The 10,271-nt window shown below is 49.1% G+C and overlaps 1 pseudogene across 1 annotated transcript; it reads left to right on the top strand.

The window, feature by feature from the left end:
- The first annotated feature begins 2,834 nt into the window (after positions 1-2,834).
- LOC309958887 (uncharacterized protein NKAPD1-like) lies at positions 2,835-10,271 on the top strand (annotated as a pseudogene). The gene is made up of 4 exons: positions 2,835-2,840; positions 3,413-3,497; positions 4,691-5,319; positions 10,241-10,271. The product of its transcript is annotated as an uncharacterized protein NKAPD1-like (transcript).

Genomic DNA, 10,271 nt, shown 5'->3' on the forward strand with positions numbered 1-10,271 from the left:
AGTGAGTAAAGCCAGACACTGACCTCAAGCAGTCCCCAAACATCAGGCCCTTAGTTTGCTCCACAGATACTTGATAGAGTAGGTCCTACAGCTGTGTAATATACATTCCAGCTCCTACCTCTATTCCTCCACCAGTCTCTTAATGTGCCAGTTCTGCATCGTCCTCTATGTGTATCTAGGACAGAGAAGTCCTTTAGATTTGCTTATAACCACAATCCTCTGACACTTACATGCAGCTTTATGCAGTTCTCCCTCTCATCTATTATTTGAGCAATTCTTATAATTTCCTGGGGAAGGTGACAGGTTGGACTGATAATCCCTGTTTTCAGCACAAAACTCTCATGGTCACATGGCCAGTAAGAGTCAGTAAGCAGAAGGGCCCCAATCCAAACTTGGACATTGGACCCTACATCCAGCGAGCCTAGACTAAGATTATCTGTCTGTCCCTCTGCTTGCTCATCCATTTGTCCATCATCCTTCCATCCATCCACCCATCCATCCATGTGTCCACCAATCCACGTGTCCATCCAACCATGCATGACTAACTTACTTTCATCTGCTTATTTCTGTCATCTATTTAATATACTCATATATTTATATTTATCCATTTAACACAATTTGGTATCTATAACAATCTGTTTATTGCAAATATTTATCAAGTCTGTCATGTGTCACACTCTCCCTATCTCCTGCTTTCACTCTCCACATACCTCATTTTCCCTCTGAATGCTTTCTCCTCTGACGTCTTTGCTGGACCCTTAGTCTGTGTGACCACAATCTCCATTTGCCTGTCTCCTAACCCACACTCTTCCCTGATCACTTGTGAGCCGACCCCTTGTCCTTCCATGACTGCCTCCACCTGGCTCCATTCCTCCCCATGCTAGACTCCAGGGAAATACTGATTGACTCGATGACTGGACCCCCACCTGGGCTGTCTGCAACTCGAGGGCAAGGACGATGTCTCTTTCAGAGTTCCATCCCCCTCAGTTCTCAGTCTAGGGCTATGCACACGCTATGCATTTTGTTCACACTGGTTGGCTGGAATCTGCACTCCTTGGGAGTTGGAAGGGGCTTTTCAACTATTATTCATTCAACAAATCTTGCATAATTTTTCTTGCTAGATGCTCTTGCCAGGCATAGAGATTAATGAGTACAACCTTATGGACAGATGGGGAGAGGGAAGCCCTGAGAAGGATAAGGGTTTCTTCATGGTCCCACAGCTGTGACAGAATCTTGAGGACAGTGAGGAAAACATTACTACTCTAGACCCAGACAGCTCCTGGGTCCCCCACAGAGCCAGATGGCATGTGCTAGAAGGTCCCCAGCGAGGAGGTATTGGGAAACCCTGGGCTGCTTCACCAAGTCAAACCAGTTAGCCTCCGTCAAGAGCCATGGGGAGCTGCCTTCCGGGTGGCAGGGAGAGCCTGAGTCAGCCTTGCCTGCACAGATGACATCAGGATGACCAGGGGCTGGCAAGGGAGGGAGGGAGAGGCCCTGAGAGTTCTAAGGGAAGGGAAGTAGGGGACCTTAGCTGGATCCCAGGGTACCACACTCTTGATACGGGATATCTGAGCAATGAAGTCCAGCTCCAAGTGCCAAGGACACTCTAATTAGGCTTCCCTCATTGCTGGAAATATCCTGCTCTCCCTGCCCCTACCTTATGCTAAAATTAGACTCGTAAGATGTGATGTCAGAATTCATCTAGCTCAGAGGTTCTCAAACTTGAGTGAGCCCCAGAATGAGCTCCAAGCGTGAGGTGGAGCTATGTGTACCGCACGAAAAGACCCCAATACACACCACTGACTAAAAAAGTTGCAGACGGACACACAACATACTGCTTTAACAACCCCCATTCCCACCCCCTTGAAACAAGCAAAATACCCAAATGCTATATATTTCCTACTGGTATGTGTATATATATATATATATATATATTTTTTAAATTAATTATTTATTTTTGGCTGCGTTGGGTCTTTGTTGCTGCACATGGGCTTTCTCTAGTTGCAGCGAGCACAGGCTACTTTTTGTTGCGGTGCGCTGTTTTCTCATTGCGGTGGCTTCTCTTCTTGCGGAGCATGGGCTCTAGGCATGTGGGCTTCAGTAGTAGTGGCATGCAGGTTCAGTAGTTGTGGCTCGCGGGCTCTAGAGCGCCGGCTCAGTAGTTGTGGCACACAGGCTTAGCTGCTGTGCGGCATGTGGGATCTTTCCGGACCAGGGCTCGAACCTGTGTCCCCTGCATTGGCAGGTGGATTCTTAACCACTGCACCACCAGGAAAGTTCCCCTACCGGTATATTTATGTGTCAATGTAAGTATCTCGAAACGTTACACACGTAAATGATTATACTGTTTGCCTTTGGAGAAGGTATTGGTGGTGGCAGCAAAGAGGGCTTTATCCTTAAATGTAACGTTTTATTATTTTAGAAGGAAAATATACCATGTATTATTTGTGTAAATGCAACACTTTACCCATTTTATCTGGTTGGAAGTCTGAGAATCTGCATTTTAGCAAAGTTTCTGTGCTTCTGTGGAGCTGATCCATGCACTGCCCTTTGAGCAAAGCTGGTCTAGTCCCATCATTGTACAAATGAGTAAGCTAAGAGTCAGAGAAGGTCAGGAATTTGCCTAAGACCACACAGCATGGTAGTGACTGAGTTGGGACTTGAGCCCAGGATGTCTTACTCTCTTGTACACGGTGACATGAGGAGGCAATGCATGAGGAGAGAGGAGATGGGGGTGGGCGTGGTTGTCCACAGGCAGCGTGTGAGCAGATGGGGCTCGGTGTACAGCTGAGCTGGGATCGTTAGCAGCCTCTGTGAGGGACAGGGGTACAGGGATGGCGGTGGGGAAAGACGGGGAATCATTAACCATCTTTCTAACTTTCCCTTGAGCCACCCTGTTCTCAGCTCCTCTTCCTTTCTGGGTTTCCCTGCTCTTGTGCATCTTGCCTCTGAGGCCCTCCTGTTTCCATCAGCGGCAGTGGCTCCCCTTTGGACAGCCTGGTTGCTAGGTAACCTTGGGCCATTCTCTTCCCTCTCTTGACTGCATCTTCTTCAGCTCTCATCTATACAGTGGATGGACTCAGAGGCTCCCAAACCTGATTTTGCACCCTCTTGGAGGCTCATTTAAAAATGCAGAATGCTGGGCCCCTCCATGATGGGGGCAGTGGGACCTGGAACGTGCATTTTTTAACAGCCTCATCGCTCTGTCCCTCCATGAGGCCTACAGAGTCTTAAGTTAGAAAACCGCTGTGCTGCTAGTCTTTTTCCTCATGAGCAGCTCCCCCAGCACCCACAAAGGAGCCTTGGGTGGCCTGAGGTCTGGCCTGTGAGGAGCACCTGCTGTGCTGAGGGACCCAGAGCGCCAGCAAGCCTGGTCCCCAGGAGACCTCTCTCCTTGCCACCCCCTGTCTAGTGGTTCCGGATTTCCTCCCTCGGGCTGGCCTCTTCCTCGCCTGGGCAGAATGTCTGGAATGTGGCTGCCAAGGAAGATGGGGCCGGTGGGGCTGCCAGAGCTGCCTCCGGAATTCAGGCAGCAGAGAGCAGACTCCTGCCCCTGAGGGCCTCTGCCTTGCTGACCTGGAGGTGACCCAGCAGGACCTGAGCACCCGAGCAAGCGAGGAAGAGAGGGCAGTGGGGCCCTGAGCAGGCCAGGAAATCTCTCCAGGCCTCAGTTTCTGCAGCCGTAATCATGTCCTACTCTCTACACGTGTGGCATTCCGGCACTTGCAAAACAATTTCACGTCTATTCCTCCTCTGCACCTACCACGTTTCATTAGCACTATATGAAGACCTACTGGAAATTCATAGATGAATTAGACACCAAACTGATCCAGAACACTACCATTTTTCGCCTCAGGCACACTGCTTAGTTTTACTGATTCATTACCTTATTTAATCCTGACAACCCCTGCAAGATAAGAACCCCATTCGGCCACCCTCCATTGCCACCTCCATCTGGCAGATGAGGAAACTACTTCCCAGAGAGGTTGAGTAACTTGTCCAATGTCACACAGCTGCAAGATGGCAGAGCTGGGTTTGAATCCAACTGTCTAACATCAAGTTCAAACCGCCCCCTGTGTCCCACTCCCCTGACAAGTACAGCAAGGGGGAAGAGGACCACACAGTGGTATCCTGCCCTGACCTCACTGTCAGACCAGAACACAGCAATCTGTGCTCCACAAAGAGCACAGAAGCCCCAGCAGTTCATGGGGAGGTGTAGAGAGGGAGGCCAAGAGATGCTCCTGGATTGGGCAACCTTGTGATGGATCTGGTAGGTGCGGGCGGGATGGCAAACCAGGTAGACACACAGCATGAGCCAATGGAGGGTGATGGGCTGAGGTTGGCTGATCTGCAGAACCTGCTACCTCATCTGCTTGGCCCAGTGCGAAACGACCATGGGTGAACCTCATGCAAAAGTTATCGGGGGGCTTCCCTGGTGGCGCAGTGGTTGAGAGTCCGCCTGCCGATGCAGGGGACACGGGTTCATGCCCCGGTCCGGGAAGATCTCACATGCCGCGGAGCGGCTAGGCCCGTGAGCCATGGCCGCTGAGCCTGCGCGTCTGGAGCCTGTGCTCCGCAACGGAAGAGGCCACAACAGTGAGAGGCCCGCATACCGCAAAAAAAAAAAAAAAAGAAGTTATTGGGGGCAAGGCTGCGGCGCACAGATCGAGGGATTGAAGAATGTCCTGAGTTCCCTTGGGGACGGTCCTCCTGAGGAACGTCATCCAGCACATAGATGCTCACAATAAGACTCAGGAGGAATCAGATATGTGGAAAACAAGAGAACTGGAGAAACAGAGGGAAGATGCGTACCGGGGGACCAAAAGGAAAATGTTACCCAGCAGTTCAAGCCGGATGCGTAGTGATGGTTTTGATGAAGAAAGTCAAAAGAGACTATTGGAGGCCAAAGAATGAAACTTCTGGGGCACTGGATGACAATTTTCTTAAGCTTAAATCCTGGAACAAGAAGTTACATGATTATGAAGCTAACATGCCAGACAGATGGGGTCACAGTGGATATAAGGTGTTATACCCTGAAGAATTTGAAACAGTAGTGATCAGCAAGATATTACCAATGGGAAAAAAACATCTCCCCAGGTAAAAATCATCTACCCATGAATCTCACAAACACAAGAAGTCAAAGAAATCCCACAAAAAAAAAAAGCAGAAAAAAATGTCACACAAAAAACAGAAGAAAAGCAAAAAGGGAGCCACAGATATAACAGCAGATTCCTCAAGCCAGTTCTCAGAAGAAACTGGGGCTTTTAGTACCAGGAAAAGGAAACAGCCACATAAGCGCAAAAAAAAATCCAGGAAAAAGTCTCTCAAGAAATCTGCTTTATTCTTTTTTTTTTTTTTGCGGTACGTGGGCCTCTCACTGTTGTGGCCTCTCCCGTTGCGGAGCACAGGCTCCAGACGCGCAGGCTCAGCGGCCATGGCTCATGGGCCCAGCCGCTCTGCGGCATGTGGGATCTTCCCGGACCGGGGCATGAACCCGTGTCCCCTGCATCAGCAGGCGGACTCTCAACCACTGCGCCACCAGGGAAGCCCTGCTTTATTCTTAAAGGCAGAAAGTGACACTTCTCAGTCATATGATTCTGCATTAGGCAGTTCTGAGGAAAGTGAGGAAAGAGACACAAAGAAAACCAAAAGGAAAAAGAGAGATCAAAAAAGCCCACATCCCTACGGATAACAATGAAATACCGGAGAGGACAAACACACACACAAATTGGAAAGTGGCTACAGATGGAAGGTCTGCAGAGAGTTCAGAGGATGACTTAATGACAAAGAAACATTCTTGTTTCCTGCATGACTCTGGATACTTACAGCTCTTACACCTTGGGGATTTGCCAGTGACTCTACTGCTCAGCACAGGGGGCCTGAGGTCAGAGCTGTCCTGTGCCATCCCGTTGCGGAGCACAGGCTCCAGACGCGCAGGCTCAGCAGCCACGGCTCACGGGCCCAGCCGCTCCGTGGCATGTGAGATCTTCCCAGACCAGGGCACGAACCCGTGTCCCCTGCATCGGCAGGTGGACTCTCAACCACTGAGCCACCAGGGAAGCCCCTTGTCTTCTATTTTGGCCTGTTAAACTTGATCCTCTAATTGTTAATAGGGAATCTGTTATTTTGTTACGAAGGTTTCTTGAAGACATTATTATTATTATTATTTTTGTACTTAATCACATTTAGTGTAGAGTGCATATGCAGCCAATTAAAGGACCCAGAAAGCTGAATCCAATAATGACCTGGGTATACCAACTGGAACGTTGAATTTGGGGAAAGCAAGGGCTGGGGTCAAGAGATGGGTTGGAACTAGTGCTGTATACAATGGTATGATAAGGGAACAGCTGTTGCTCTTGTCTGTTTACATAGTAGGTGCCACAACTTGACTTTTTTTGTCTTTAGCCTTGGTGCTTTGACCTTTCTGTATTTCGACCCCACAGGCGTGGTCCAGTTTACTTAATGAGGAAATGAGCGTAAGAACATTTTCTATTCATGATAACATCCATAGACAGCTGTTATTGGAAGAGACTAGGAGTTTTTGTCAAATTTCCCTGCTGGACAGGGTCTGTGGCTACACTCAGTATATCTCTAAACATGGTAATTGGATCATAAAAGGGTTTCTAGCTCCATTGTTCATTGCCTAAATGGACTTGTGTTCAGAATTATTTCTTCAGTTGTCTTAGGTTAAGTCCTCAACCAAATGAGGAAGAATTAGGCATTAGTTGTGCTAATGGTGCTCTGAACAGGATTCAGGGCAGCAACAGCTATTTAAGCGTTGTCTTCCTTGTTCATTTCTTAATCTGTTAATGAACTTTAGATTTTTCCTGAAACTCGGTTGAATCAGTTCCAAAATGAAACAGGCTTCTTGGGGACATATCCATTTCTTCCTAGTCCGCCTTTGGATTAAAGCACCAAGCAGAGACCTTGTTACTTCCCTTTGCTATATACTGTGATCCCTACTATGTTAATTCTTAAGAAACCAAATATCACTGGAAGAAGGCTGGCAGAAAACAAGTGAATTTTTTTCATTAAGGCAGGTCAAGTGACATTGTTTTTTCTTGGTTGTCACTTCATGGGTGGAGTAAAAAGCTTGAAAGCTCAGACTTTCGATCTTGGTTCTGCCATTCATTGGTTATAAGGTCCGGAGCAGGTAAGTCAACCTCCCTGGTCTTACTTTCCCTGTGTGTAATACAGAAATACTTCATGGTAGCATGACAGTGTACGACACTAGCAATAGACTATAACTATGACAGCATTCCATGAGGTGGTAATATTTTGCAGTTCGAAACTATTAAATTTGTTCTCTTTACAGAAAAGATTTCCAATAAAATGCTTAGTCATAAAATAAAAAAAAAATTTTTTTAAGTTATTGGGATTTGTAAGACAGGGACAGCAGAGCACTGAATCAAGAGCGGGGGGCCTATCTAGATATAGGCAGCATGGCCATGGATCCAAATCCTGTGATTGGATTGGAGCATAACAGAGGGCGGAGGTTAAGAGCACAGGTTTTAGATCTAGATAAACTTAGTTCAAATCCGGGCTCTGCCATTTAAAGGTATGACGACCTTGGACAAGTCCCTTTAAACTCTGAATCTCAGTTCCTTCCTCTGCAAAGTGAGAGTGATAATAGTAGTACCTTACTGGGAGGATCTCTGAGGATCAAATGAGACGATGCGTACTTAGCCTAGTACATAATAAATTAGAACAAATATCAGTTATTCATATATTCACCACAATTGTTACTGTTGTTGTTACTATACAAGAGGGAGAAATGGGAGATGATGCTGGAAAAGTGGTTCGCGGTTGTGGAGAAGGGGACATGGGAGGGATACTGGTTCTCAGTGGGGCCAGGGCCACATCAGAGCCCCCCGTCTGGGGGCAGGTAAAGGTGGGGATTACATCAGAGGTTCCATTTCACGTCCTCAGAGTGGACCCCCATCTCCCGTCTTCCTGTTGCGGTGACCTAACCAAAGACATTGAACCAGCCAGCCGGGCTCTAGGAGCTCTCAGCGACACCCCACCTACCAGCACCAGCCTGAGGCAGGCTGACTGAGGGCTGGATTGGGCGGATGAGCTCATTCTTACTAGCCTCACCAACCGGGCCGGACACTTCTCCTGGCAGGAGCCTGTCAGAACTGCCAGCTGGGGGTCAGGATGAGCTGGAGGGCCTGGTGGTGCCCAGATGCCCATGGCCAGCAGGTCTGCTGAGTGTTTGATTACATTCCCGGGCACCCCAGGCAACACCAGGGCTGGCGGTTCCCACTCCTGCTGGGTCCCGTCTGTCAGCCACACAGCTGACATCCCCAGCTCGGCCCCCTCAGCCCACCTGCCTTCCACCTTCTGCTTCTTCCTCTTGGCTGCAGGCTGCAGCCCTCACGGAGCCAGGTGGCCTCATCCCCTGATGACTTCATCCTCCTTAAAGGCATCAGGTCCCATGGACAGCCAGGTCTCTGGAACCCTTCCTGTCCACAGGTCCACGAACCAGACTCCAGGGTCTCCGCTCTGTACCCACTCCCATCCTGCTATATGTGACTCTCCCCGGGAAGTATGACAGAAGGGACCCCAGCCCTGGAAATGACAGCTTGCGTCTCATGTTCATTGAACACGCTATCTCATTGTAACCAGTCCATCAGCCAACTGTCCCTATGAGCTGAATCTTTTCTCCAGACTGGTCCTCCAAGGTGGGCCACACTCACTCCGCACCTACTCTGGGTATGCGACTCCTGTGGGCCAGTGATGTAGCAGTTTCCTCTATTAGGGTGACGGACGGTTCCCATTTCCCTGAAAGTCCTGCATCCCCGGAAGCCCCTCAGTCCCGTGCCAGCCAGGATGTTTGTCAGCCAGTCCTGCACATGCATCCGTGATGCGCTGTCTTTCATGATTCGTGTCTATGATTTTCACTGAATTAACCTGAGCCTTTAGCCTGCCCCAGAAGGAATCAGAGGGGTTCAGTCTATTAGAAACAAAAATAATACTCTCTGTGCTTCTAGAATCCATGGACACCCTGAAACTTGTCATCTGGTTAGAATTTTCGTCACTGCTCAAGCCCCTCATTTATACTCTCTACCCCATGGTGAACATGGACAGATTGCTCTAGGAAGGAAAACCTAGGAGGGAGGGAGGAAGTGCTCACCAGTCCAGCTTTCCTCAGGCAAGTAGGAGAGTGGACAGTGATAATTTGCCAGGTCTTTCTCTTGAAGCCTACAACAGCCTATGTCAAGAATGTTAGAGCTTTAGAATACTAGAGTTAGATGTCGAAGATCAGAGTTCAACACCTGCTTCAATGAGACAGGGAAACTGAGGTCCAGGCAGGGGATTCAGAATCAGATGTAATTCTTTAAATGCCTATGATGTGGCTGACACTGCTGGGAAAAACTGATGCCCGGGGCCCACTCCCCTGGAGTTTGATGGAATTGGTCTGGGGGGTGGGGCCTGGGCACCATGATTTGTAGAAGCTTCCCAGGTGATGCCAGTGTGCAGCCTCGGTTGAGAACCCCTGGGTTAGACAGAGATCCATCCCTGAAGAGCTTAAGCCAGAGTGGGGTGGGAGGTGATGTGAAAAGAGGCACCCACAAATGTAGAACAAAGCAGAGAGGCACACAGGAGGTTCAGCCACAATGCTGCAGGGAGGCAGGGGAGAGCCGGGGTAGTGCAGCCCGGTGGTTAAGAGGGTCCAGACAGAGCCGGGCTTGCAACTTAGCTTAGTCTAGACCAGTGACCTTGGGCAAGTAATTAAAGCTTTTCTGAGCTTCAGTTTCTTCATCTGAAAACTAGAGAATGATAACAGCGCTTAATCCATTGTGGCGGCGTTCAGAGAAACGAAATAATCCCCGCAGAGTGCTGAGATGAGTGCCTGACATAAAGATTAGCTGCTATTATTATTATTATTATTATTACTTCTCACTCAGGTCAGGGCCATGGTCTGGGGGAGCTCACAGAGGGGAGCTGGCATATGGGCTGTACCAAGATGAATAGGTACCATTTTTGATGTCCGGGAAGCTGTGAGCAGGGGCTCAGGAGTGAGAAGTTGCAAGCATGCTTGGGGGTCAGTGAGGAGTGCAATTTCCCTGGGGGGCTGGAGGCCAGAAGGTCGCCCAGTTAGGTCCTGGGACCCGCAGAGTGGGGGATCAGGGCCTGGGGCAGGAATGGTGGAGGAACTGGGGAGGAGAGGACGGATGTCAGTAGCGTTCTGCGCTTCTGCGATCTATCCCAATCCTCGTTGCTCCCTTATCCCCAGGCTGCAGACATCCCTGCACTGGACAGGCTAG

This window comes from Leucopleurus acutus (genome assembly GCF_964270905.1).
Source record: "Leucopleurus acutus genome assembly, chromosome: 3".
Taxonomy (NCBI): Eukaryota; Metazoa; Chordata; class Mammalia; order Artiodactyla; family Delphinidae; genus Leucopleurus; species Leucopleurus acutus.